This window comes from Anabrus simplex, chromosome 5, assembly GCF_040414725.1.
Source record: "Anabrus simplex isolate iqAnaSimp1 chromosome 5, ASM4041472v1, whole genome shotgun sequence".
Lineage (NCBI taxonomy): Eukaryota > Metazoa > Arthropoda > Insecta > Orthoptera > Tettigoniidae > Anabrus > Anabrus simplex.
This window is the reverse complement of record NC_090269.1, coordinates 393,836,084-393,860,640: the sequence shown is the minus strand read 5'-3', so window position 1 is coordinate 393,860,640 and position 24,557 is coordinate 393,836,084. Positions and strand designations below refer to the sequence as shown.

Sequence of the window (24,557 nt, the reverse complement as noted above, 5' to 3'; positions counted from 1 at the left end):
TTCATTACAGCAAAAGGGCATCTCACCGGTATGCGTCCGCACGTGTGCAGAAACACTGGCCCTCTGGCTAAAAGCCTTCCCACATATATTGCAATAAAACGGCATCTCCCCCGTATGCGTCCGCAGGTGTTGAGTTAAAATCCCTTTAACACTAAAACCTTTACCACAAATATTGCACGAGTGCGGTACCGCTTGTGTATGCTTTTGGAAGTGGTTGGCAAGACGTTTCTTCTGGCTTAAAGCCTTCCCGCAAATATTGCACTGGAAAAGCCTCTTGTTCGTATGAGTCGCCAGGTGCCTTTTCAAGCGTGAAGATCTATTGAACATTTTTAGGCATATTGAGCACTGTAGTCTCTTGTGATGTGAATGCAACCCCATGTGAATAATAAAATTGCTCTTACTTGTAAAGCATTTATGGCAAATTTCGCACACGTTGAGTAAGGGTTCCATATGGATCATGACGTGCTCAGACAGGCTGCCTTCGCTACTGAACAGCTTTCCGCAGTGATCGCAGATGAAGGGACGAACCTCTATTTGTCTCCTAAGATGTCGTCCGCCACCCGGAAGTGGATGATCTGCACAGCCCACTTCTGGGTTCGATCTACAGTGAGAAATTGAAACCATATGACCAATAGTTACACAATCACTCTACTATACAGAGGAAAGGATCCTAAACACTAACTGATACTCCATGCAGTGAGCTCGTTACCAATGACAATCTCCCATTCCTGAGGGTGAACATCATCTACACTCAAATTCAGAGTGTAGTCGTCAATTTCGAAAGCACTTGCTTGTTACGAGGAGGTGTTGAATCTTTTCTCTCGAATGCCTAACGTCACAATATAAAGTGCAATATTCTTCTGACAATTTAATAATGTATGAGATAATGGACTACATCATTTAAAAAACGAACGAGGAGGAGTGGTCTACCCAAAAGGAGAGGCTCTTACATCCGGCAACATTTATCTATTGAATTTAAAAGCTGCTCTCACTTCATCATTCCACCAGGATGTTTGCCATTTCCCATCTTGACACACAGTTGTTCCTAGGCATTCCCTTGCTGTTTCTACTACAGCATCCCTGTATGCCACAAGTTCATTTTCTATATTCTGAACCTCCTTTCTGTCTACTGTTTGAAACTTCTCACTAATCATATCCATGTACTTCTGTCTAATTTCCTAGCCCTGGAGATTTTCAACCCTTATTCGTTTGCAGACTGATTTCACTTTCTCTACCCTAGGCCTAGAGATACATAATTCACCACAGATCAGATAGTGGTCTGTATCATCGAAAAATCCACGGAAAACTCGTACATTCCTAACAGATTTACTGAATTCGAAGTCTGTTAAGATATAGTATATTATGGATTTGGTACCCCTAGCCTCCCATGTGTAGTGGTGAATAGCCTTCTGCTTAAAGAATGTATTCGCAACTGCTAAACCCATACTAGCACAAAAGTCCAGCAAATGCTTCTCATTTCCATTAGCTTCCATATCTTCCCCACATTTACCAATAACCCATTTGTATCCTTCAGTTCTATTCCCAACTCTCGCATTGAAATCGCCCGCTAGCACTATTCTCTCCTTGCTGCTGACACTGACCATGATATCACTCAATGCTTCATAATACTTGTCAACTTCATCCTCGTCTGCACCCTCTTATGGTGAATACACGGACACAATTCTAGACCTAATTCCTCCAACTGACGAATCTACCCACATCATTCACTTATATCGTGCCTAACAGAAACTACGTTGCATGCAATGGTGTTCCTGATAAAGAGCCCTACCCGAGACGCTGCCCTTCCCTTTCTAACACCCGTCAAGTACACTTTATAATCTCCTATCTCTTCCTCGTTATCTCCCCTTACCCGAATATCACTTACTCCTAGCACATCCAGATGCAACCTTCTTGCTGACTCAGCCAGTTCTACTTTCTTCCATAAGCCCCATTAATATTGATAACTCCCCATCGAATTAGATTTCGTTCGTCAAGTTGTTTCCAAGGAGTCCCTCGCCTGTCAAATGGGAGTGGGACTCCGTTACTTCCACAGGTCCGAGGCTTGCTTAAAATGTTCTGAGGTAGGTAAATTCATGAAGCAGGATGCTACCCTACTTGCACATAGTCCAAGAGAGTATCTCTCCTCTAACGGGTTATGGACCACCGGTGAAGTGTATAGTCCCAGCCGCCTGAGCACAAGACGGGCCATGACTCAGAATATGTCCGAGATGCCCACTCCCATTCTGTAGCAACTGGTATCCCGATTCTCAGGACCACTTACTAGGCCACTCAACCGTTGCCCATGGTTCACGAACTAGGACGTGACTACAGTAACCCACAAACATGAACCATAAAACCATACAGTCGAAGAAATGTTCTTCAAATATCAACATGTCTTCCCAATCGAGAGTAGTATAATTGGGTGGTTCTGCGGCCGCCTCCGCCTCAGGGCTCGCAAGGGCCCCGCCGCCTCCGCCTCACGAGAGGCCCTCCCAGAGGCCTTCTCCGCCTCCGCCTCGCGAGGGGCCTTCCCAGAGGCCTCCTCCGCCTCCCGCGCGATATTTGAATTGGTAAACAAAGCCACGTGCTTTTTGACAGCTGTCATCGACAACAATGCATCGCTAACCTCACTGCTGCCATCATGACGGGCCTAAACCTGTGGTACCAACTTAACCTAAGTAGCGCGAGATTTTAATAGGTAAACAAATCCACGTGTTTTTGACAGCCACGTGCTTTTTGACAGACAACAACGCATCGCTAACCTCAGTACTGCCATGTTGACGGGCCTAAACCTCAGTAGAACCAACTTAACCTCACAAGCGCGAGATAAGCAAAGCCACGTGCTTTTTGACAGCTGTCACCCGCCATCTTTAAACTACAGAGCACCGAGCTGCTCCCTTTATCGCAGTAGCTGCAAATTCGTCACCTGTCATCGGCAGTGCTGCCATCTTGGCGGGTCTAAACCTTAGTGGTACCAACTTAACATAACTAGCGCGAGATTTGAATCGGTAAACAAATCCACGTGCTTTTCTGACAGCTGTCATCCGCCATCTTCAATCTATAGAGCACAGTGCTGCCCTCTTTAGCTACTTACCTTTGAAATGTGGTGGCGGATAACTTGAAAAATGCTTTTGACAGCAGCCATCTCTGAGCACCGTGCTGCCCTCTTTAGCTAGATACCTTTGAAATGTGGTGGCAGACAATTCCACGTGACAGCAGCTATCTTTGAGCACAGTGCTGCCCTCCTTGTGGTGGCAGCAAATTCCACGTACACTTGTTTGGAAACAAACTCACGTGCTTTTTTCTGACAGCTGTCATCCGCCATCTTGCAACACAAACCTCAGTGCTGCACTCTTTAGCTAGATACCTTTGAAATGTGGTGGGGGCAATTTGAAAAATTCTACATTCACTTGTTTGGAAACAAACCTGTGCGCTTTTTTGACAGCTATCATCCGCCATCTTTAATCCAGAGAGCACCGTGCTGCCCTCTTTAGCTACTTACCTTTGAAATGTGGTGGCGGTAAATTCTACGTGCTTTACAAACCCATGTGCTTTTCTGACAGCTGTCATCCGCCATCTTTCATCCAGAGAGAACAGTGCTGCACTCTTGAGTTGAAATGTGGTGGCTGAAAATTCCACGTGCTCTTGTTTGGAAACAAATTCTACGTGCTCTTCAGCTGTCATCCACCATCTTTAATCAAGAGAGCACCGTGCTGCCCTCTTTGTGGTGGCGGATAATTTGAAAAATTCTTTTTTTTTGACAAGCAGCCATCTTTAATCCAGAGTGAACAGTGCTGTCCTCTTTAGCTACTTACCTTTGAGGCGGTTAATTTGAAAAATTCCATTTAACAAGCTGCCATCTTTAATGAAAAGAGCATCGCGCTGCTATCTTTCGGGTAATTTTTCCGTCACAGCTGTCATCCACCATCTTGCATTGCTAACCTTAGTGCTGCCCTCTTTAGCTACTTACCTTTGAGGCAGACTATTTGAAAAAAAAATCTATTTGACAAGCTGTCACCCGCCATCTTGCATCGCGAACCTCAGTGCTGCACTCTTTAGTTGAAATGTGGTAGCGGATAATTTGAAAAAAGTCTTTTTTGACAAGCAGCCATCTTTAAACTACAGAACACCGTGCTGCTGTCTTTATCGTAGTAGCGAGCAATTTAAAATCTAGATGCCTTTTTTCTAACAGCTGTCATCCGCCATCTTTAATCTAGAGAGCACCGTGCTGCCCCCTTTGTAGTGGTAGTAAATTCCACGTGCTTTACAAACCCACGTGCTTTTTTGACAGCTGTCATCCGCCATCTTTAATCAAGAGAGCGCAGTGCCGCACTCTATGTAGTAGCGGATAATTTGAAAAATTCTTTTGACAAACAGCCATCTTTATTCAACACAGTTATCGCTATCTTACATCGTTTACCTCGGAGCTGCACTCTTTAGTTGAAATGTGGTGGCGGTAAATTCGAACAAGTTTAAACATGCATCGGGAAAGCTAGAGTAAGCACGTGCTGCAGTGATGACGTCATTGTGCATGTTTAGACCTGAACGTTTTCTTAAGAGTAAGTGGTGTAAAGCAATGCAATAAGTACAACATTTTTGAATGCGATCAAATATTTATTTACAAATGTACTACAACAGTGTTCGTTTTTGCTGCTGACAAGGTTAGTATGCTTCTGAAATGCATCCTGCAACATTCAAATTAAACAAAACATTTAGAAATATATTATACTAAGTATGTTATGCTTTACAGAGAAGATCATATACTTCTTACCTTGTTGTTATTCCTTTTCGGAATCATTATCATCATGAGGTACTAGAGAAAGTTCATTCATACACTGTGTACAGTGTTCAATCCTCGGATTTGGTCCATCCCAATCATCATCACCATTTTCTCCTCGATGCTTGTAATGTCGTTGACAAGTTCTGCATAAAGCGACTTCGATCGACATCTTACTGTGTAGAGGAAGGATGCCCCAAAAATTATGTACGTAAGAGGCAGCGTACGTAGATAAAAATCCCGGTGGTAAGTATTGAATAAGATGTTTCGGCATCGACGATCTATGTTTATAGAACATCTTAATAGCCTCACTCACTCGTGTAAGATAAATAAGATGTTGCGTATGAGCATGCAGACAGCATGCACATTTGCAGTTTTGTTCCATAGCGTACGATGTCGAAGCACACACTAATGAAAATGATAAAGAGCTATTCTTATTTATAGTCTCGTAATAATATTCGTTAGCGGGTGGTAGGTAACATCACTCATATGAACAATAAGACAATAGGCTGCTGTGTTAGCAGGAATGTTTTCAGATGTTTCAAATTCTAAACGAATATCAACTGGACATTCTTTTATAGATTCTTCATGATAAGAGCAGTCTATAACCACAATCGGTGCTTTATTTTTTAATTCTTGAGGTGTAAATAGCGGACGATCTTCTTTCTGATAATACGATGATTGAAATTTACAAAACATGTCATAGAGCATCCCAAACTTATTTTTCTCAAAGTTAATGTCTATGTTTTCGTAGGGATACGTAATTCCGTTGAGATATAGTCTAACGTGTCTTAATTTACAGTGATCAAACAGTGAGCTATCTTTTTCGTGATTGAATTTACGATTAGTTTGAAATCCAAAAATAATGTACAAGGGCTTCTCAGTAAAACGTGATGTTTTAACAGCCCAGCTATGCTTGTTTGTAGGTGGTAACACAGGATATTCATGCAGCTCCCAACTTCTAAAACGTATATGTAATGGTGTATCATTTTCTACAATCTTGAGCAATCGAAGTTTTTCACCATCAGATAAGGTTACATTTGGAATCCTCCACAGTATACGATGCAGTGTTATTTTCGATTCTACTGGTGTTTCTACTGCTTTAAGAAAATTGTAATCACTTCGATCACGGATTACAATAAGCTCTTGTTTTGCGTTGATTATAATACGTGTAAAGTCCTCTGCGAATCCAAAAATATGTTTCAGTGATAACATACCCGTAAAAGTACCATCCTCATTAATCATACAGTTGTTAGTAGCTTTTGGACACCATCCAGCCATCCGCAAAAGATTACTTTCTTCATCACACAAAGAAGGGTAGAGTTTCATTGCACTTGTAATACCAACATTCTTCGTTCGATCTATTTCAACATTATTTACTTCATATCGCGCTTCAGAAAAGAGAAAAGCTAGAGCATGGTTGTCTAGTTGTGAAGTGCTTGGTCCACTTCCATCCGACTTTTCTAGTCGTCCTTCAATATAGAGGTAGCTTTCGTGTGGTAAGGTGTATACATCTTGCTGATTAATAATAAAATGAATTTCATCATTGTTATTTAATCCAAACGTAAAACGTTGATAGGAATGAAGCTCACTTCGTACTACACCTTCACGACTTTCTACTGTATTCGTAAGGTCTAGCATTTCTTCCATTCTGTTGTAGTAGTGTATATCCTAAATCTTGGAGTATCTGCTTATGGGTATCTGTTAACTCGATGAGTCTCTGCATGCATGTAGTATGTCTTCGGAATGTACACCGTGTTTTATAGATGGTTTTCATACTGGTTTAAGATGTAGCTTGTAAGCTACGTACGCGTGCTGATCTAAATGAATAAGCTGATTATGTTTATTTACAAGTCTAAGAGTAATGTTGCTAATGTGTTTTACAGACACAGGATGATAAAGAACTACTGCTGGTTTCTCACAAATAGTATATCCACGTTCCTCTGTAACAATAAAGTCGTGCAGGACGTGCGAAGGTTGTAGATTACTATTCAAGTCTGTAATAATATTACAAGTAATGTTCACATTATAATAACCGAAGAGTTTTATAGGTTGATCAGACTCGTAAAGTACGTTCGGTAGGAGCTCCCTCGATGAAAATCCAAGCAGTGGTCCAATCGAATCAGGTTGTGATTTGAAGTCAATCTTAAATGATGATTCAATAACACATTTATGTGTAATGTTGCTTATAGTGATTGAGAACTTGTAATTATGATTACTAAAACTATCTTGCCCAAACTGATCAATTAACGTACTTTCATTATAGTCGTGAATATCGTCTACTGTATAACTACCTGAGGGTAGTGTTAGCACATACTCATCGTAATACAACTTGTTTACACCATCACGCACATTATAGATTTTATTGTAGCTTTCAAACGATACTAGTCCAAGACTATGCGGCTGATAAGCAAGTTCGATTGGCGGTTTAAAATAGACGGTTGTTTCAGGTCCTTCTCCACGAACAACAAACGTTCTTTCACTGTTCGTCATCACGTAGACACTAATGCACTTTCTCTACTGTCTGAGTTTGATATAAGAACATAAGACATAATCGTCCGCACATCCGTGTATTAAAGTTTTGCACACGGTTTTTATTGTAAACAATGTCTGCACTGCTTCCGAAATAACGTATGAGCTCAAAAGGAGGACGTAAGTCTCCATAGCTATCAAAATACCGTACTTTAGATTTACGTTTTACATAAGCAACGTAATGAGTTCCAGGTCCACGACTGTCATCCAAGTTAATTACGGCACTTTCACGTTCACGTGGGCGCGCTGGTAGTTGATCGCGCATATACACTCCTCGAAAATAATGAATTCCTAGTTGTTTAGCAAACGTAAAAACTTCATCATGCGTTAGAGCTCGATGTGGCAGTGCATTCAGTAGACGTTTTTTGGAGAAATGTAGATACCAAGCCCTTTCTTGTATGGCGCTAGCTTCATGTTCACACCTTTACCTCGTAACGCAATTGCCTCCATCGTCTTGTTATAACGTTCACTCTCTTTCAACTGTTGTTTCGCTTCTTCTACAGCTTTGACAGTTCTCGCTACAGCACTAGCACCACCTAGCAATGACCCTAATGCTGCTAAGCCAGCAAACAGCGCAGGAAGAAATCCTCCTCGTTTTGGTTCAGGAATAATTCGTGCACGTTTACTAAATATTGCTCTGCACTTTGGAGAAATTCTCGCTCTTGCTGCGCGTAACGCCTTAGTAATAGCTACACGAGGATTGTATTCCCCTCGAATAGCTTTTTGCGCTGCCTTTATAACATCTTTCCATCCAACAGTTTTTACTTTCTTCTTCTTCTTCATGTCGTTTGGATATCGTTGTTTCACCATGCTGTACACGACTTTACTAGTCAAGAGCAAATCATAAACTAACCGTTGCCTCTTGTTTCGTTTAATATATATATTACTATTACGTACTTTATGATTCAGTTATCATGAAGATTATAAAGCAGCAAGACACACTACCTGTTACCGACATTGTACCACATCTCTTACCTAGTTCTAGTACAACTACAAGAAAACGTCATGGAACGTTGTTTCCTTTTACTGTTCGATGTATTATATCAGGTCCGTCGGGATGCGGGAAAACAAATCTTTCACTCACACTTATTACTTCTGTAAATGGTGTACGCTTTGAGAATATTTACGTTTTCGCAAAGTCACTCTATCAGCCGCTATATACTATTCTACAAACTGTAATGCACGATCTAGTTAAAGATGGAATAAGATATTATAAATTTATTTCGCATGAGCAAGTACCATCACCAGACGATGTGCTTCCTAATTCTCTTATGATCTTTGTTGATGTCGCAACAGAACAGCAAAACGTTATTCGTGCATTCTTTAGTATGGATCGGCATAAATATGTTGATTGCATCTATTTGTGTCAAACCCATTCTCGTGTGCCTAAGCAGTTGATACGCGACAACGCAAATGTTATTGTGCTTTTTCGGCAAGATGAGCGCAACATGCGACATGTGTATAACGATCATGTTAACACTGATATGACATTCGATGACTTTAAATGTATGTGTGCTAAATGTTGGTCATTACACCGTTACAGCTTTTTTGTTATTGATAAAGAAAGTGATGCACAGCATGGACGATATCGCATGGGTTTCGATCATTTTATATGCATTAACACAGAATTACAGTAACTACTTGATTAAAAACCATCATCATGTTAACATCTAGCAAGGAGATCACAAAACATATCATCCAAGCTCGAAACAATATTCGACGGAAATTTAAAGAGCTTAAACGTATTCAAGCAGACACGAATTTATTTTTAAAAATACAACTAAGTACACCACTCAAAGAAATTTTTAATTCTACTTCATTACCGCAGTCTACTTCAAGTTTTGCTTCTATGCAAACATCATATCATAAAGAGAAGCATGAAGAAGAAAAGCATGAAGAAGATACGGAAGAGAAGAAGCAGGATGTAGATCAAGAAGAGGAAGAGGAATATAAGGAAGAAGAAGAAGAACTTAATGATACATCACCATCTAAGCGTGTTGAGGCGTGTTGAGTTTTTAACTACAGATGTTATTGCTGAAACACCTACTACATCGACGCAAAATCTACCATCTTTGTCTGAGGTTATGATTACACCGGAGTATCGCAATCAGTTTAGAACTTCTATTCAAGATACCTATGGATCTCTCTTTGCACCTTATATAGAAAAACTTTTTACAGGACAAACTGACACTACCTACGGTATTCGCTACGAAGATGACTGTTTCCGGATTGGAAATTCAAATGTTAAGATTAATAACAACAAACTCATTGTAAAAGGTGTTACCTATAAACCAACGAAAGGACTCTTAGAACTTCTTTTCTCACGAATACTTGACAAGGATATAATTTTACAAGATGATCTTAACAAATATAAAGCAATACTTTTTGCTACTGACGCAACACGACGCAATTACAAGAGAACAGAAGCTGTAAATGCGAATAAGAGTTACAAGTATCGTGAGTTTATTTCTAAGCTGTTTCCGACTGCACGTAGTCTTGATGTTATCTACAAGCCTTTGTTGCCGTATGTGGATGTAAGATACTGGAATGACCCAAACTTACTCGTTGAACGATTACAACTTTTAAGAGCATCGCAAGAGGCTGGTCACACTGGACACGGATCAGAAATTCTAGAAATAGAAAGAGAACTACGTTATGCCGGTATTATTTTGTAATAGCTCGTCAAGAGAAGATCTCACCTGTAAAGGTAAACATCGCACATGAGTTACATAAACCAGCACGTCGCACCTACTGTCGCAGACGCGTTATTACACGAGGAAAAGATGATCTCTGGCAAGCAGACTTAGTAGAAATGATTACATATGCCTCTAGTAATAAGGGGTATAAGTATCTACTTACTGTTATCGATGTGTACTCGAAGTTTGCTTTTGCACAACCCGTGCGTTCTAAAACAGCAGCTCAAGTTAAAGAAGCATTTAAACATATTGTTGAAGAATCGAAACGCTGCCCAAGGCTTCTTCAAACTGATCAAGGTAAAGAGTTTTACAACAAGGATTTTTCTTCTTACCTCAAGTTACTTGACATTCAACACTACTCTACGTTCAGCAATCTCAAGGCAAGTGTTGTAGAACGCTTTAATCGTACACTCAAAACAATGATGTGGCGAGAATTTACAGCGCAAGGTTCATATCGTTGGATTGATCTGCTACCTAGACTTTTATCTACCTACAACGATACACCTCATCGCACTATCGGAACAAAGCCACGTCTTGTTACAAAGAATACACCTCGTATAAATGCTATTCATCTTGTAATTAAAACAGCTGATCCACGTCGCCATCGCTTTAAAGAAGGTGATTTTGTTCGCATCAGCAAACACAAGTCTATCTTTGCAAAAGGATACACACCTAACTGGAGCACTGAAATTTTTCAAATCAGAAGTGTTAAGCTTACTAATCCAGTTACGTATTTACTTCGCGATCTCAGAGGACAGCCTATTGAAGGAGGATTCTACATCGAAGAACTGCAGAAAACAAAATATCCTGATCACTATTTAGTTGAACGTGTTATTCGACGTCGTGGCTATAAACTGTATGTTATATGGCTTGGTTTTAGTAACAGCTTTAATTCATGGATTAATAAAGAGGATGTACTTTAAATCTTATGTGTGTTTTCTTTTAATCCTCTACGTTTTCTTTCTTCTAAGTCACTAGGACATGCTGTAGGATTAAACAACACCTATAATATGTTTTGACAATTCATATTTATTTTAGAATATATATACATTTTTATCCTTTGTTTATTTTACAGTCTTTGTCACTCAGTTTTCGTTTTATTGCACCAACAACGACAAGTGCTGCTATCTTCTGAGCTGCTAAAGCACTAGGTAATAACACACACACACGCGCGCGCGCGCAGCATAACTGTACGAAGCAGATTTTAACAGCTACACGACATACTCTATGCAGGCATCATGTAACTACGTGTCAGGCGAACGTGTTCTAGGGCCGCAGGGGAGATGAAGCACGAAGAAAAGAAGATCAATCACTCTATTAATGAGTCCACGCCCAACATGCTTCCTCATCTTTTTCCCAGCACGTTTCTTTACCTTTTCCTTGTTTACTCACTCCACAGCCATGATAAGTGTTTATAAGCGAAGACAACTTCTTAGTTTTAGGTCCGTGATACAGTTAATTAGTTGACATGTACGGCACTGTCTCACAGAAGGTCTTCTACCTAAACTCACGTGTTCATGATGTAAACAACACGTTTGAAGCTCTGACAAAACAGAATCTTGAGTCCACTCACGAGGCACCTTTTCCCAAATCTTCTTTACAGCATTCGCAGCTACATTAACCAAAAATGCCTTTGGTAATGCATTTAACTCTTCTTCAGTAAAAGTGTTTAGTTTCTTTTTGCATGCATAAAACTTTACGATCGCCTTTTCAAGTGCGTTACACTTAGTATCTGTTAGAAATGACGTGATGTCTTCACTCTACAAATGTTTCTTTTACACTAACGTTATTTCGACACTGCAGTTTACATATGTTGTTCACTTCCCGGCATGCACTGCAACACAACCAATCAAAGAGCATGCATACATGATGTAAAGACTGTTTACTTGTTTCTCTACTATGCTCTTTCGGATGAGTTTTAAATGATGGGCATCCCAATTCATGCATGTCGATAATTTCACACGACGATGGTAGAAAATCACGCAACCATTCTTTCTTTTCACAACCCTTTAAAAGAACAAGATCTGCTCTTGACAAATGTGCATTCATCATTAAAGGTAGAAAACGATAAGGTATTCCTTTTTCTTCCCACTTCAAACCTAAATTGTTTTCAATCCACTGAGTCTGCTTTTTATCTTCATCTGTTTGCAAACAGTAAGGGAACGGTGGGCTAATACTAAACTAACAAGTTTTAGTGCCCACAACACACTGCAATCTAACACAGCCACCTCTTTAAACACAAATTTGTTTCCGTTTACTTTAAAGCCTTGCACATCAACTATTAATGTTTTCGTCATGTTTGCACTCTACTCTCTATCACTGTTCTCGAAGACTAAAGCTTTTAGTCAACGAACGGGTTTAAACATGCGCACCTACAATAACGTCATCGCTGAAGCACATGCAAACTCTTGTTTTTATGATGCATACTTATTGCATTCCTTTACACCAACTTACTCTTAAGAAAACTGACAAGTCTAAACATGCATGATGACGTCATCACTGCAGCACGTGCTTACTCTAGCTCCCCCGATGTATGATTAAACTTGTTCGAATTTACCGCCACCACATTTCAACAAAAGAGTGCAGCACCGAGGTAAGCGATGTAAGATAGCGGTAACTGTATTGAATAAAGATGGCTGTTTGTCAAAAGAATTTTTCAAATTATCCGCTACTACATAGAGTGCGGCACTGCGCTCTCTTGATTAAAGATGGCGGATGACAGCTGTCAAAAAAAGCAGGTGGGTTTGTAAAGCACGTGAAATTTACTACCACTACAAAGAGGGCAGCACGTTGCTCTCTAGATTAAAGATGGCGGATGACAGCTGTTAGAAAAAAGCATCTAGATTTTAAATTGCTCGCTACTACGATAAAGATAGCAGCACGGTGTTCTGTAGTTTAAAGATGGCTGCTTGTCAAAAAAGATTTTTTTCAAATTATCCGCTACCACATTACAACTAAAGAGTGCAGCACTGAGGTTTGCGATGCAAGATGGCGGGTGACAGCTTGTCAAATAGATTTTTTTTCAAATAGTCCGCCTCAAAGGTAAGTAGCTAAAGAGGGCAGCACTAAGTTTAGCAATGCAAGATGGTGGATGACAGCTGTGACGCAAAAAATACCCGCAAGATAGCAGCACGATGCTCTTTTCATTAAAGATGGCAGCTTGTCAAATAGAATTTTTCAAATTAACCGCCTCAAAAGTAAGTAGCTAAAGAGGACAGCACTGTTCTCTCTGGATTAAAGATGGCTGCTTGTCAAAAAAAAAGAATTTTTCAAATTATCCGCCACCACAAAGAGGGCAGCACGGTGCTCTCTTGATTAAAGATGGTGGATGACAGCTGAAGAGCACGTAGAATTTGTTTTGCAAACAAGAGCAAGTGGAACTTGGCGCACCACATTTCAACTAAAGAGTGCAGCACTGTTCTCTCTGGATTAAAGATGGCGGATGACAGCTGTCAGAAAAACATGGGTTTGTAAAGCACGTAGAATTTACCGCCACCACATTTCAAAGGTAAGTAGCTAAAGAGGGCAGCACGGTGCTCTCTGGATTAAAGATGGCGGATGATAGCTGTCAAAAAAGCGCATAGGTTTGTTTCCAAACAAGAGAATGTAGAATTTTTCAAATTGCGCCCACCACATTTCAAAGGTATCTAGCTAAAGAGAGCAGCACGGTGCTCAAAGATGGCTGCTGTCAAAAAGCATTTTTCAAATTATCCGCCACCACATTCCAAAGGTAAGTAGCTAAAGAGGGCAGCACTGTGCTCTATAGATTGAAGATGGCGGATGACAGCTGTCAGAAAAGCACGTGGATTTGTTTACCGATTCAAATCTCGCGCTAGTTAGGTTAAGTTGGTACCACTAAGGTTTAGACCCGCCAAGATGGCAGCACTGCCGATGACAGGTGACGAATTTGCAGCTACTGCGATAAAGAGGGCAGCACGGTGCTCTGTAGTTTAAAGATGGCGGATGATAGCTGTCAAAAAGCACGTGGATTTGTTTACCGATTCAAATCTCGCGCTTGTGAGGTTAAGTTGGTAGCATTAAGGTTTAGGCCCGTCAAGATGGCAGCACTGAGGTTAGCGATGCGTTGTTTGTCAAAAAGCACGTGGCTGTCAAAAACACGTGGATTTGTTTACCTATTCAAATCTCGCGCTAGTTAGGTTAAGTTGGTACCACTGAGGTTTAGGCCCGTCAAGATGGCAGCAGTGAGGTTAGCGATGCGTTGTTGTCGATGACAGCTGTCAAAAAGCACGTGGCTTTGTTTACCAATTCAAATTTCCCGCGGGAGGCGGAGGAGGCCTCTGGGAAGGCCCCTCGGGAGGCGGAGGCGGAGGAGGCCTCTGGGAGGGCCTCCCGTGAGGCGGAGGCGGAGGGGCCCCTGGGAGCCCTGAGGCGGAGGCGACCGCAAAACCATCCAATTATACTACCATCCAGAACTGTCCGTACGGCAGGACGAGTGTCATGAAATATAAAATAAACACTGGGAACATACAACAGATCGCAGAGTGTTACTGAACCGTCTAGTAGTCCCTGGACGTCACCGGTAGTTTTAAGTGAAGAACAAGGACAGGTCGACCTAATTCTATGTGGACTGGCGACAGTTCAACACCAAGACAATGAAAGACATCCATTATCCAGGATAGTTGACTCTCTAGACACATTGTCTGGATCTCAAGTCTTCTCCACACTAGATTTGGAAAGTGGATATTGGCGAGTAGAAATTGAGGCCGAAGATATAAGACAGCGTTCTCAATTGGTATGGGACTTTGGCACTGCACGGTTACGAATTTTGGACACTGCAATGCTGCAGCTACATTTGAAAGACTAATGGAAACAGCACTCCGGGGTCTGTCGTAGGAAACCTGCTCGTTTATTTTGATGACCTCATTGAAATAGGTAAGACGTTGATGAACACCTATCGAACGTGCAGGAAGTCTTTAAGCGAATCCAGGGAGCCAACATGAAGATGAATCCAAAGAAATGCCACCTCTTTCGGAAAAAATTTCAGTTATTTGGGATATGTCGTCTCCAAAGATGGTGTAGTAGATCCAGAGAAGATACGTGCAGTAAAAGAGTGGCCTGCCCCCAGAAATGTACATGAACTCCTGAGTTTCTTAGGACTATGCTCCCACTACCGATGTTTCATGCCCGGATTTGTCAACGAAGCTAAACGGATGAACAGGACGTTTGGAAAAGAGTTTTCTAAAATTGTAGCCGACAACCAACTTGACTGGGATGAACACTTGCCATTATTTTTAATGGCATATCGGTCTTTGGTCCATGAAACGACAGCACAGACTCCAACCTATGTTCTCTTCAGGAGGGAGCTGCATTTTCCCTGCGATCTGAAGTTCAGCAATAGACCCGGCGAGCACCAGATGGCTGGGGATGACTACATGAGGTGTTGGAGAGAAAGAATGGGTCAGACTCAGGGCCTCGATCAAAGAAACAGAGAAGCTGCTACTGGCCGAATAAAACATGCCTACGATGCACGGGCTGAAGAAGGTGGACTCGAAGCCAAGGATTTGGTGTGCCTCTTTAATCCACGGAGGCGGCGAAGTCTGCAACCTAAACTCCAACGTTCATGGGATGGACCATACGAGATGTTAAAAACTTTATATATATTATTCTTAGACTTTCCAGGGGAATGAAAACGGAGGAGCATTTCAATCGACTAGCACCATACGAAGGAGAAAATTCCTTGACTAATGAGTAATCAAAGACTGGTTGCAAACTGATCCAAGACGGAACAGTCTAAAGGAGGGGGCAGTATTATGAGTCAAGGAATAGTAAAAACTCCCTCAGCTGGACAAGGAGACAAGCGACGATCGCTCAGCGAAAAAGCAAGGGGAGAGAGAATGTGCTGCAGAAGTGAGAATTATCTTTCTTCTGTTGTATGTACTCGTGAATGAAAAATGGTTTGGAAACTGGTCTATGATATTTTGATTAAAATTATTAGGATTAGCGTTAATGTGTATGTACAGATCAAGTTGAAAGTTGGTAATGAGATATATAAGATATGGTGACATAGAGATTCCCACGGAAAAGAAATTGACGTACGTTTCCGGTACTCATTAGTGTAACATGACGTATTATACTTGTTCATTTTTATCATACCAGTGTAGCATTCTATTATGTCATAAGTTGTTCACACCTAATTACATAGCTTTATTGTGCAATCAAACAGAGCTGCTTTAAATAGAGTACAGAAGGATTATACAAAGATGTTCATACTCACTACCATGTATTACATCAGTCTATGTCTTAAATGTTTTCATTAACAGTGGCCATATGCAACATGGAGACCACTAGTCCTGATGAAATCTTGGAGAATCTTAAAGATAACAAGCAGATGCCAGCTTTTTCTTTAACTTTTGACACTTCCATATCAACATCAGGTAATACTGTCCAAGACGTTATGATGGGGACAAAGAATATGGCAAAGGTTGTAGTGTTTTATTAAAATGTTCTGATATTCTGAAATATTTGAATCCAAATGCAAGCTATCATATCCATGAGTATTCTTACAAGTAATCCTTTGAAACTACAGCTAAAAGGAGCATGAAAATAAAAGCTTAAACCACAATTCGATACAACAGGACATTGAAATCCACCACAGTGTCGCATAGAAAATATTGAAATATGCATACCAAGCAAATTACAGCTCCTATGGACAAGAAACATAGGAGATACGAGCTGCCCAATATAGAATATGAGTACACGTAAGGACAGGAATCCCTGTGAAGATTAGTCCAAACACGGCTGAATACTGTACAATGGCTAGCTAATGCATTCAGTAAAGTTTAAATACTGGAAATAAAGCAATCTAAGCTCCCATGGCAGTTCAAGTTGAGTAAACATGAAGGTCGATAAGTAATCCGTGGTCTAGACTTAAACATCTTTCACAGTGAGCACATCAAATGAAGGCTGCCACGAAATTCACTGTAGACAATAACACTATTTTATCTGTGATGAACCGTACCATAATTATAAATGGACGGATAAGAAAGCATCCGCTGGTTACACCAATCCAGTACATTTTGCAGGGATCAGTTTCTTGTGAAATTCAACATCATCTTTATTTCCTGTCGAAGAATCAACCAAAATAATAAGTCTATTTCTGTCGTGCAAATCCGGAAATAACACTTGTTCCAGGAACACTTTAAAATCCTGTTTTGTCATTTTCGATAATATGATAGCATATACTTTCACAATGGGAAATACAAGTGTCATGCTTGTTGGAAATTTTCCATTGTGCTTCGAGACAATAACATGCATGTGTGGAATAAGGATGCCATCCATTAAAATAACTGGCATTATCATGCATGAACAGGTGGTTGCTGCAACTAAACCCTCGGTACCATAAATCTTCTTTGATCCCTTAACAGCAAGAGTTCTCCCAGAACGTAACTCTTCACAAAATCTTTACTGATCTGCATTAATCACCAGTTCTGGTGTAAAATTATACTCATCAATGAAACACCTTACTTCCATAACAAACTCAACATTTTTCTCTTCTATATCAGTGGTATCACCAATAGACTGGCTGCCAACTTGTTGCGTGATCTTGCAAGAAACAATCTTGTTTTCTCTTGATCTGCTGCAGACATTCTATGGAATCTTTGAATGTTAATTTGTTGCTTGCATCAATTTAGAATTTAAAAGACAACGCCCAGATTCGTAGCATTCAATCATGTATAATACCATGTTTTCAAACTGCAGTGAACTGATCACGTACGTCATTATTTATTCTTTCTTGTAGCACCATCCTGTTTATGTCAAGTCATTTCAACAACTTTTCAAAGTTTTGCAAAACTGTCTTGTTTTTGATTTGTCCTATTGTGCCATTACGGTGGTGAATAAGACCCGAGGGATACTACAAGAGGGCAGCATTGTGGAGGATCATATATCATATATCTGCAGTGTTCTGCAGTGTGTATGACGTAATTAGGCCACAGTGTTTTGGGTGGATTGTAAACATTTCTGACAGTGAAGCCATGCGGGATTGAATGATAACTGAATGTATATCCGCACCCAAATTTTCAGAAATCAGCGAGGTCTCATCAATGTTGCTCCATACATATGTAGCAACTCAATACATCCCGTGGCAAGTGGTCCAAATGTGGTATACACTATAATTTATCCTGTACTTCAGAAATGTTCTTCACTGGAAGCATGCCTTCCCCGAATGATGACAATAATAATGTCCAACAAGAATTTTGATAGATAGGAACACTTTGCCTTTTTAACATTTTAAACATTAAGGTGGAGGCATGGAATGATTGGTCCAATGTTTCTCATTAATGAGCTCTGAAAAGAACTGTGTTTACTACTTTGATATGTAATTGTGTGCAATTGCCAGAATTGCCTGTATCGCTGTTGACAATTCTGCACCATCCATTGATAGGCATCGAATATGGGCTTAATTTTAAGCCTAGTGCACCAGCAAGCTTACCCAGTATGAAGTTCATCTGAGATCTGCTAACAAATGACAACCAACAGTCGTAAAAAATACCTTTACTACCCCTTACTCTGACAGCGGCAGTAGACATTAGAACTTCATATCCCTTGACTGTCAAATATGGCTGATTTCAAACTGTCTTATTCTGTGTGGAGGGATTGGTTGCAAATCCTGCCGCTTTCCAGTAAGCACATCTTTCTACATTTCCTATGTTGCTGATGAAATAAATGAGGTCACCTACAGTCATGTTTTTGAAAATACTACATTTTAAAGAGAATGAGGGCTATTACATCACCCTTATGATCAAGAAGTAGAAGTAAATGACTGAGGCCCCCTTACTGCTACATCAGTTTCATTTGATTGGATTTAGTAAATATTCCTTTGTGGAACGACACAAGCTCAGGATTCTGACAACTGCTCTCTTAAAATTTAACCAAAATTTGCAAAAAAAAAAAAGGACATGCTTTACCTTAACTATTATATTCCCACTGCTTCTGGAAACATGTACTGATTATGTCCGTGGTAAGAGAACATTTCCATATGGGACTACTGCTTAGTTTTTTATTCGTTAACTTCACATCCTATGATGATTCTGATCACATTACAGGTATTGAAAATAACTTATTTGCAAATCCTGAATTAATCTGGGATTATTGTAATGACTACAGATAAGGTTCCATTCCATCATTGAGTTGCCTTGTGTTACAGGCATACAACTGATCCAGATCATCTGACATGCAAGACAAGAGATAATATTAACACTGAATGTCAGTCAATTGATTGTTTTCAGTCATCAAAGGAGAAATTTATCACGAAAGTGCATGAAATCAGCAAATAAAGCTCTGAATTTTGGGAATGAAGCAATTGGCAACTGAGCACTGTAACTGGAGGTTGTAGATTGCTGATTTATCGAGGAAAGTGAGGTTAATTTAAGTCAATTGCTTCGGGTTTAATGCTCTCATGCGTTCTGTTAGAAATTAGATTTAAACTGCCCTCAACAAGAGTAAACCACCCCATCAGAAATACTGTGCACCATTGTGAAATAAATATCATAAATTATTACTATTTATTCTCCTTAAATTATACATGTAGAAGCTAGGGGTGGTAGATAGAGAACGTACACAGGAATGCCTCCAACCCCATAAGTATGTTTATTAAAACTCTTCTGAATATTTGCATATGTGTAAGCAATTTTAAATTTACATATTTACACTCCAAACACTGTACACATAGAATAATTATCTTCATTTATGCTATACATATTAGAGTAAGAATACCCTGTCCTTCATACCCTCACTCATACCCCTGTGTACACATTCATTTACAACCACTCCAACACACGCACACATACATATCCAATTTATAGACAAGAAAAGTGTTCCACCGATCAATAATTATTTATTGTGAATGAATTATTACACTAGTACCGGTTTCGGCCTATCATGGCCATCATCAGCTAGTACATAACATTTATAGTCATTAGACAAAATTACAAAGATGTTGCATTAGATCATCCGGATGTCTAATGAAGAATGGAAGTAAAATATATTGCAGTATTGTTATGTTAAAATATTTGTGATAAAACCTATTTAGTGTACATGGATATGAGTACATTGAACACATTAAAACATATAGGCCACAGTATTGTACCCTGATGAGATAGGCTCTATCTTTCATGATTTGATTTTGATACGAGAAATACAGATATATAGGAATATTAAATGAATACAGTGTCAGTTTTGTGTGGACGGGATAATTTCGACATAAGCTAGACATATCGCGACTGTCCGTCGCCACAGTAAGCTTGTCATTAGGGGGAGAATGTTTCTTGGCCAGAAGCTAAGAGGATTAAATCTAGAGCTCACAACAGAATAATTACTACGAGGAAGTGAAAGAGTATATATTTCGGACCAAGGGCGAGCAGATGTATCACCAATACCGAGAATGTGACGTACCAGTTTTTCCCCGCCCGAGGCATTTGGTGTCGTCACGTTTCAAGGGAGAGATTTCAAACTAACCGAAGCGGTGTTGACCAATGAGAAAATTTATCATAGGCCCGCAGATAAACCAACATAAGAAAAACTCAGAGTGAACTCCAGTTAGCTTCTCCGATAACAATAATTAAATTATTCCAACCACATAATTGAATAGAGGGGATTTTTGTGATATCGTTCCCATGTTGATTAATTGTAATCGTAATAAATTAAAGTAATGAATTCGTGGAAATGACCCACGCTATCTCGCCATTGGTCGAGATGAGCACGCCATCAGGGACGCCGAGTTAGCGCGCGAAAGGTGGAGGACAGAAATAAAGTGATATTTCCATGATCACCGAACGATAGGAGTTCAGAATACGACACATGAATGTGTATCGCCAGTGTATTAAGTAGGATAAAGCAAGAGATCCAAATCCACCTGCATGTGCCGATTTAGGATAACCAACCCCCCTCCCCAGGAGCTGACCGCGGATAACCCCGGTGGGAAACCATATTGTCCATAAAAGTCCAGTAGTGGGACCTCACTCACTCAGTTCTTACCAGTCACCAGTCGTTATCGGTCACCAGTCGTGTCAGTCTACGAAGTAGTTGAGACTCTGACACGATGACTCTAAGTCAGTACCTCGGGACGTATTTGAAGTCAGTTAGAGCTGAAAGTACGTGAGTTATTAGGAGAATGAATACGAACAGTGAAATTATCCATAGTACCGAGTGTAAAAAATCAGTACAACTGTATGTTGAATTTAATAAATGTCATGTGATTAAATAATAAATAATTAACGGAACGCCGATAGTACCTTTGGAAGGCAGTGTGCGGAGCCTGAAGTAAACACCTCAAGATAGACAGTGAATAACTATCCGAGCAGGGAATTATAGGAGCTAGGCGATTATCAAGACAGCTTAGAAATAAACCAGGAAGTGCCGGTTGAAGACGCGATACGCGCCGGTTCAAATGAACGACATTTCGTCGTAATGTGTCACGACGTGTGTTTCGGGCGTACATGAAGATTATATTGTGCGAGTGTCAGGGGTCTAGGAGCACCTATAAGTGTTTTTTTTGTTATTAGTATTCTTGTGTAAAATAGTGTAATAAGGTATTAATCATGGGTAGTCACCCAGAAGTGTTTTATTGTGTTAAATTTGTATTGTGCGACATGATGGACGAGTAGATCACCATGGGGCCGTAAGGCCTATATCTCATCCGCTACGAGACAATGGAATTCTACATAGGAATGAGTACACAATTTTGATATTTGGGGGATGTTATCGCGACTAAACGGGGTTCAGTGTAAATTAATTATGGTTACTTAACATGGTCCGCCTCCCGAGTCCATGATTTTATTTTTTTGTTAGACGGACGAACTAATTTATATTAACGTAATAATGGGTTAGATTAATTAATTTGAGTATTTGTTTGTTGTATATAATGTAAATATGGGATATATTTCTTTCAATTAATGCATGCTGTTCGTAATACTTTGACTTAAGTTCATTTCAAGTTTTAAATTTTTTTTTGTGCGAACCCATTTATTTGAAATTCATTCACTGCGGTGATCATTTGTATTTTAATTAGGAATAATTTCTATTAGACAGCCAGATTATGAAAGAGCCAGAGTATGTAAGATTTTTGTTGCGTACGGAAGGTCATTAAAATACTAATAATAATAATAATGTTTGAGATGACAAAGGAAAGTAAATTATTATTATTAATAATAATAATAATAATAATAATAATAATAATAATAATAATAATATTTATGTGTTTGCAAGTTAAAGTATAATAATAATGACAGTGCTTCGTGAGTTAGCTAGTGCAAATAATAATCAATGTGGATATGACATGTAACGTTAAAGACTTTCATTCGCGTAATCAGTTTGATTTTACGTAAATTTTTGATTTTACGTTTTTTCGGACTTTATTTTAACCATTAAAAATTTGTTTAAAAGCGATAAAGGCACGTGAATTAGAATGGTCACGATATGTTTAAAGCCCAGAATGATTTGAGCCCATATTTAGAGTTGGAAGTCATGAGGGACGAATATCCGGCGTGAAATATTTTGAGCCGTATTGTTTGTAATGATGAAATAGATGAATCTCAAGGCCTAAGATGATATAAAATACAGATGCCGGTGTTATTAGTGGTAGAATCCACGCACCGAGGATTAATTTATGAATTAAATGTTTGAAGAGTTCCGATGAAAGGAAATGGACTTCAAATTGGAAGGAATAGTTTAGCAATCGCCGGCATTGGAGGTATTTGCCCAGCCGCGATGTGCCATAGCTTGTGAGATGTATCTTGGGAGGACATGTGTCCCCATATAAAATTAACGGCAGTACGAAATTGAAGGTACGGTCCCGAATACCGTGTTGTCCCGACCAATATAAAGCAGATCTTAGCGGTTCATAACGGGATTTAACATATGTGACTAAATTCTAAAGAGTGGAAATTAAAATATCATCTTTCCATTTTTAATAATAATAATAACAATAATCATACTCCAAGTGAATCTTGTCTTAAATCAAGTGCTTAGTGTCAAGATAAATCGGAATTGTAAAAGGGGTTATGCGTTAAACATATTAAGAGTGAACTACCGTGTAACAGGCGAAATTAATTTTTTTAAATTAATAATAATAATAAATATTTAAAAAAATACTTTTTTTAAGAATTTACTTTTTTTATATTTTGGACATAATAATGATGTTGGGAGTTGAAATGAAAAATTTGAGACTTTTAACTAATAATAATAATAATAAATAAAATATTTGAAGAAGGAGAAGAAGAATAACCAATGAAGCTACTTTTTTTAATTTTATTTTTTTGATGAAAATAATAAGAGCGAGAAGTTGAAGTATTATAGCAAGGATGATTACGGGTTACGATAATCACGATTTCCACTATTAATAATAATGTTAATAATAATAATAATAATAATAATATTTATGAGGAAGCTGATCATTATATTGTGCGGATAAATTAGGAGGAAGAACGACCCTTCGTTTGAAACGTCGGCAAGGGTTGGCATATAATCATCCCGGATGACAAATGATAATAATCAAATACATGGATTATAATTGAAATTAATGATAAATTAATTGATGGTAGTCAAAGAATATGATAATGATCAGATAAAGAATGGTAATGATATTATTTAATAATCATAGGAGGGTATGCTAGGGACAGTCATCCTGTGTCGAACTGCTCCGAACCAGATGTTGGGTTTTCACGGGGAGATTGTTAGCGGTAGATACGTAAATAACCCACGGACGGCACATGTCTTCAGGGTCAGAGCATAGTAATGAACCTTTCCGTACGTCTTGTCGTATTGACAAGTGTAAATATTGAAATAGGCTTTGAGTTAATGAACTCTACCTGGCGTGTTTGTGAATCTGGAAATAATAGGCTAGAGTTTGTCCGTATTATAAATTCCCGTTTTTTCGAGGCGATAACATTTTCCACGGTGGGTGTCCGGCTCACCAGAATGTACATACCGGAAGTGTCTCATGTCCAAACGGAACGAGGAGACAACAGTAAAAAGTTACTGTCGTGCCTTCGTCTCCGAAAGAAGATCTCCAGCGGTGAAACGTCCAATCATACGGATGTGAATTCGATCCCCAGTAACCAATTGGGGCGAATTCACCAGATGTTTTACACTACCAGAGTAGTGAGGTAAAATCCAAGTATTATGTCATTTATTTTTCAGGATTAAAGTGTCCCAATGTAAAATTGTCATCATGTGTAGTATGCAAAATAAGTGAATAAATTGCTCCTCATTGCAATTTCAATAGGAAACAGTTTCCATATCTTTTCATTGTAGTTAGTCCAGTATGCCCATGGAATTCAAGTTGTCACTTCCCAGTCCTATTGTGGAGTCAAAAATTTGTATCCATAAATGAGTCGTCCCCCGTAACCTTAATTTGCATGCCCCGTTCATCCCTGTGTTCATTTGATGGGCCGATATATATTTTGTTGATTTTCTTTATATACATTTTTTTTATCGGTTTCGAACTGATCACCCCTGAGATAAATGCTAGTCTGGGACTCAGGAAGTGAGCGGGTGCATGGGATTATTGTAATGACTACAGATAAGGTTCCATT

At 39.4% G+C, this 24,557-nt stretch overlaps 1 long non-coding RNA gene across 1 annotated transcript in view; it reads right to left on the bottom strand.

Annotated features, from left to right (window-relative positions):
* Positions 1-500: 500 nt before the first annotated feature.
* The window catches only part of LOC136874989 (uncharacterized), a 69,019-nt gene continuing 44,962 nt past the window's right edge, over positions 501-24,557 (bottom strand). Inside the window, exon 4 of the long non-coding RNA XR_010860333.2 lies at positions 501-601. This is a non-coding gene — a long non-coding RNA (uncharacterized lncRNA). The remainder of the gene's footprint in view (positions 602-24,557) is intronic.